Here is a 5,782-nt window from a genome sequence, read left to right as displayed (position 1 = left end):
GCGCGGCGGCCGGCTGCAGGCGCGGGCTGTGGTTGGGGTCCGAGCCCCCCAGCGGCGGCCCCCACGCACCTAAGCCCTCGGGACCCGGGTCCTAGGAGGCGCTTGGCGGGGCGGGTCTCTGAGCCAGGGTCCCACTGGGACGCGTGGGCCAGCCCTGTTGTTTTGCAGTGTGGACGCGGCTGGCGCAGTCCCGAGTCAGGCTGTGGAATGCGGACGGGGGTTAGCCCGGGCCTGGGAAAACCCAGTCCAAAAGGAGTGGTGTCAAAATGTAGGGGCAGTGGGAATGGGTCCGGGGTCCTTTTTCTGGCTCTGCCGTTGACTTGCTCCGTGATCCTGGGCAAGTCAACTTCCCCGGCCTGTGCCTGTGCCCCGGAAATGGTGGTACTCACAGGGATCCCCACCGGGTTTCACAGCTTGTGCAGGACCACCTGCCCGGCTACTTTTAACCCCTTCGTCACATGGTGCAAGCCCCACCAGCTTGAGTCAGTTGACCCCGGGCTCTGAGAGTGTCTGCCATGGGTTTTGTGCAGTGCAGACATCCCCTGCATGTGTGTGAAAGAGAGGAGGGGGAACAAGTTGTGAGACTTAACTTGCTAACGGCTGGGAAGTGCATCCAAATGGGAAACACTGAAAATGGCAAGGGATCAGTATTAAAAACTGAAAAGGAGTACTTGTGACACCTTAGAGACTAACCAATTTATTTGAGCATAAGCTTTCTTGAGCTACAGCTCACTTCATCGGACGCATACTGTGGAAAATAGAGAAGATGTTTTTATACACACAAACCATGAAAAAATGGGTGTTTGTGTGTATAAAAACATCTTCTCTACTTTCCACAGTATGCATCCAATGAAGTGAGCTGTAGCTCACGAAAGTTTATGCTCAAATAAATTGGTTAGTCTCTGGTGCCACAAGTACTCCTTTTCTTTTTGCGAATACAGACTAACACGGCTGTTACTCTAAAACCTATTAAAAACTGGACACTTCTGGTGTGTCCGCACTGCAGCTGGGAGCCAGCCTTCCAGCCCGGTTAGACAAACTTGCACTAATGGGGCTTGAGCTAGCATGCTAAAAATAGCAGTGTGGATGTTATGGCTTGGACTGCAGTTCTGGCTCTCAAGCCTAGGGGGTCAGCGGCCTAAGAGGGAGTGTTTCCTAGTGCTTAGAGCAGTAGACTAGGAATCAGGGACTCCTGGGTTTTTATTCCTAGCTCATGGAGCTAAATAAAGTTTAGTGGCCAGAACAGAAAAAATGAGCAGTCCAGACTCCTGGGTGCAATCCCTGACTCTGACACACTGCGTCGTCTTGGGCAAGTCCCTCCTCTTCAGACCTCGCTTTCCCAACCTGTAACACTGAATTACAAATATCCCTTCTTGGGTGGGTGAGGCTGAATTTCTTAAGGCCTGCAAACTGCTTTGCAGTCCTTGTCTGGAAGGTGCAGAATGATATTTAATCCCACTCTAAAGCAAACAGGAATGAAAATCAGCAGAGGTGGGTGTTGAATAAAGCCATTTCACCTTTAATTATAAGCAAAAAATCACTCTCACATGGAATCTCTGACACCAGCAAAAATAAACAGAGAAAGGGGAATCACTGTATTCAAATCAGAAAAAAAATTCATATTTATATATATATATTTATAGATATGTTGTATAAGTAGCAGTGAAAGGCAAGTATGGGCCAGGGGTTTCCCAATAAATTACATTCTTTACATCCTGATAGAGTGTAGTGGTGGGGCAGTGGTTGGAAACGGAAAGGGAAAGCGTGAGGGAGTGGGTCTCAGGCCAGCGCTGGGGAGCAGATGTGGTGCACAGTAGAAAAAGAACCCAGCAGGGGGACTGAAAGGAGCAGCAGCCCAGGAAATCGTTTGGCTCTGAGGGGCCAGTTCCCCTATTTGACCGCTGGTTATTTTGACTTTTAAAAAGACCCCAAAGCAAAGGAAATTGTTAGCTCCTTGGGTTTGTTCCTGGAGGCATGTAAGGTGCTGTAGCCCAGATGGGATGGGTGATCAGACCACTGGACTGTCCTGCATGTGCCCTACATAGGGAGCTCCCACAGACTTCAATGTGCAGGAGCGGACTGCCAGGCCAATATCCTGCCAACACCCGACCTTTCAGAGAAAAGCGTGGCTCACCCCTCTGTAATGCTCCTGGCCCGCTAGGTATGGCTCTGCCTGAGACAGGCCAGTTGACCCAAACATAGGCTTATTGGATCCCCTTTGATCAATGCACTGTCTGGAAGGGGGAGTCTCTCAGCTTTTTACTCTTTGCTTGGTTGAGAGATCTCAGAGGTGGCTCTGAGGTGGGGAGTGCAGCTGGGCTGGAAGCTGTGCTCGCCCTCTGGCAAACAAGAAGCATAGCGTGGAACAACCCCCCAGGATACTGGTAAGTTTTCTGCCCTTTCCAGGACACACTGCTCCTTGCAGGCAGCTCTGAAGCGTGGGGGGTATGGGTTTGGGGGCCGGGGGGGGGAGGGCGTGTTGTGTGCAGGCTGCAGAGCAATCTTGGGTGATTATTTCCAAACTCCAGGGCCTGGCGATCGGCACCACATCAGTCTCTGCTGGTCACTGCGCAGGGCCTGGCTTCCTAGCTACTGATGCAGCTGCCCAGAGTCTCCTGCCTTGGCATCCTCTCTGCTCCTTCACCTAGCATCGACACAGGCATCCCCTCACCCGCACAAGCTCCAAAATATTGTCACTATCTGAGGAAATTCCATCCTTGGGCATAGAGAGAGCTGGCTTGTCTGAGCCCTGGTTGGTTATGCACTGCGGCGGGGAAGCCAGAGTCGGACATCACCTGCTGTGTCACCAGGGGACAGCCTGCAGATTGTGGCAGTATACCAACGGTGTGGTTTCCACAGCAGAGTGTTATTGCTGCCCCATGGGGTACACGGTGAGGGGGAAATCCTAGCCAGGAAGCCTGAGGGGGACAGCGTGGGATGGCTGCCAGAGATTACATGCCAGGCTGGAGAGAACATGATGAGCTGCCTCCAGGCTCCAGCCTCGAGCCCTGAGTCTCTCATTGCCCAGGCAAACTCCTCTGCCAAACCTGGGGAAGAGCCTTGGGCTTGGCAGGGCGGCCACGGGGCTTTGACTGAGGCTCTGCAAAGGGGCAGGAGCAAAATCATCAGCTACTAAGGTCTGAAATGATGGAGCTGAGAGCAACCCTCCCCCAAAGGCAGCTGCAAGGGGTGGGGTGTGGGGGCTGTAGCCTTAATGGGGAGCCCTGCAGTTTGAAAGCCTGGGCCATTGGGTTGAGAACTTGGGAGGTGCTCGGTCATGTCCACCTAGGGATTGAATTTAGAGGGAGGGGTGGTGGGAGTGGGGAGAGGAAGGGGCGGCCAGGAGCGAGCGAGAGCGAGACAGAGGTGACCTCAGAAGGGTTGGTTCTGATTCTCCAGTTCTCTCCAGCGAGAAATTCTTGTGCCCCCTCCCAGTTCCACCAAGGGTTGCTTGATTACAAGGACGGGGCCCCAACTGTGGGTGGGTCCATGGGGAGTGGCTGCTAATGAAAATCGTGGCTCTTTGGAGCCTACTGTAGGCAAATGACAACCCCATTGCTGACCGGCCACTCAGAAACACAGCCATGGCGACACCCGGCAGCCCCATCAGGGTTACAGCTATGCAGATGTATACATGTGCCCTGCCCAGTGTGGACAGGGAGGGAGGCTGGCCCCGAGAGGAGCAGTAAGGCTGGGAGCAGGGTCCTTAAGCAAGGGAGCCAGTCAGGGCCCAGCAGCAAGGTAGAAGTAGCCCTGACTTCCCTGACACCTAAACCAACATGCGTCCAGCAACCGAGCACTATGGTGTGTCCCTGTCCTGTCCACTCCCCAAGCTGAGCAGAGGGAGCAAAGCCAGGGCCCCTGCCAGAGCCCCCTCCAGTAGCTATGGCTCCCATCCTGCCTGAACCAGCCGCGACCCCAACAGGCAAAGAGGGACACCGATGCCCTGCCCCCGAGAAGCCCCTACACACCATCCAGCCCAGGGACCTTGGCTGACTAGGGTTTGCTTGCTCCTCCCGCCACTTGTTCAACTCTCCCTCCCCTGGCTCCATTAAAAGAGGTTAGACCCAGACTGAGTAGCCCACCAGTGTTGCCAGCAGCCCCCCTGGGCATGTGAGGAAGGTTTGGGCAGGGAGGGGCTCTCTGATATCCCCCAGGGAGAGGCAAAACTGGGAATGAGGGATCAACGTGCCTGAGGGGCTTCAGGGAGGGGAGGCAGGTGTTAAAACTGGCTCAGTAGCCCTAAAGCAGCTGTGATGCGAGATTGTGTTTGACACTAACTGAGATCACGGCTAGGGTTGGCTCAGGCTGGGCACTAGGCTCAGAACAGGAAAGCTTTCTTCTTCAGCTCGTTCCGCTTCCACAGGGCCAGCTTGCTGAACTCCTCCAGGGACATCTCGAAGACACGCAGGAAATCCTCTGGGGACAGGTGCCTCTGGAGGGAGAGAAACAGTGGGTGTTATGCACCAGTCAGTGTGTGTATGTGTGTGCATGTGCCAGATCAGAGTGTGTGTATGTGTGTTGGTGCATGTGTGCACACAAAATCTGTGTGTGTGTGTGTGTGCGTGCCCCAGATCAGTGCCTGTGGTTTAATGCCAGATCAGTGCGTATGCGCCTGTGAGGTCAGTTTGTGTGTAGATGTGTTTGTGCCAGATCAGTCTACGTGTGTGAGCACACGTGTGCGTATACCGCTGCGTTTTGCTGGGGGAAATTCAATTTTCCATTTTTAAACAACTTTTCATTTCAAATACTGTTTATTTTATATAATATTTTTAAAAATCAAAATCAGAATGAAACCAATTTATTGAAACAAAACATTTCGATCAACGCAAAACAAACAAAAAACTGGAATTTCGTTTCTCAAAAAATTACTCAATTTTTTTTTGAAATGATGGAATTTCTCACAAGATGGAAAATCGGTTTCCGATCCAGTCCTAATACAAACCCTCACACTAGACATGAGTCTAGAGTCTACACACAGAAGTTGCATCAGTTTAACATAAATCAGTTTTAAAATGATTTAGTTAAACCAATGCAAACCCCAGTGTAGACTCTCTTTCTTGCCTTTAAACTGGTTACAGCAGTTTAGCTTGCCTGACGTGGGCTTGTACAGCCCATGCTGCCACAGATTCACTGCTGTTGGTACCCACCGTAGCTAGATCAAAGCTAGCTCTGGGATATCTGTGCCTGCTGCAGTCACACCTCTGACTGCAGCGCAGACAGGCCCAGAGCTGTCTCGGTTTAACATCGTGCCTTCAGCTAACCCACTGCCACATGGTGTGGAGAACAGGCCTGAATGCCAGAGCTTCTCTCTGGGCTCCAGCAGACGCTGCCCACGCCCTGGTAGCTGAGTCCCTGACCTCACAATGCATGCGCCCACTCTAGGTGCTGGCCATGGAGTCTGCTGTGCCTGGGCCCCTGTGGCAGGTGCCCACCCCATGTCGTCATGGGGCAAGAGCCTGGCTCCCTCCTTTTCTAATCGAATTAACTTCCACCTTTAGCATGGGTACAAGAGAATGAAATACCTAGGGCTGTTTGTGGGAGTGCAGGAGAGAGGCAACCGGGGAGGGCAGCTCGGGGATGGGGTGGCAGCAGGCAGTGCTCCAAGTCCAGGGGCCACAAAGCATTAACTCCCTCTTCCCCATTCCCTTCCCCTCTGTGTATTTCTCCAGCTGTTTTACCCTGAACCATCCCCCCACCGAGCCCCGGGGATCTGTCAGCTGTGGTTTCCTTGGCCCCGCTCCCTCCCCTTGGCCCAGACACTGCAGGGGCAAGCGAGATG

The 5,782-nt window shown here is 53.1% G+C and overlaps 1 protein-coding gene across 1 annotated transcript in view; it reads right to left on the bottom strand.

The window, feature by feature from the left end:
• Positions 1–1,498: 1,498 nt before the first annotated feature.
• DMTN (dematin actin binding protein) overlaps positions 1,499–5,782 on the bottom strand; it is a 37,266-nt gene continuing 32,982 nt past the window's right edge. The window contains exon 13 of the mRNA XM_075123377.1: positions 1,499–4,435. The gene's annotated coding sequence lies outside the window, so the exon portion shown is untranslated. The remainder of the gene's footprint in view (positions 4,436–5,782) is intronic.

This window comes from Caretta caretta, chromosome 26 (genome assembly GCF_965140235.1).
Source record: "Caretta caretta isolate rCarCar2 chromosome 26, rCarCar1.hap1, whole genome shotgun sequence".
NCBI lineage: Eukaryota > Metazoa > Chordata > Testudines > Cheloniidae > Caretta > Caretta caretta.
The sequence above is the reverse complement of the archived record's forward strand: the minus strand, read 5'-3'. Positions and strand labels throughout refer to the sequence as shown.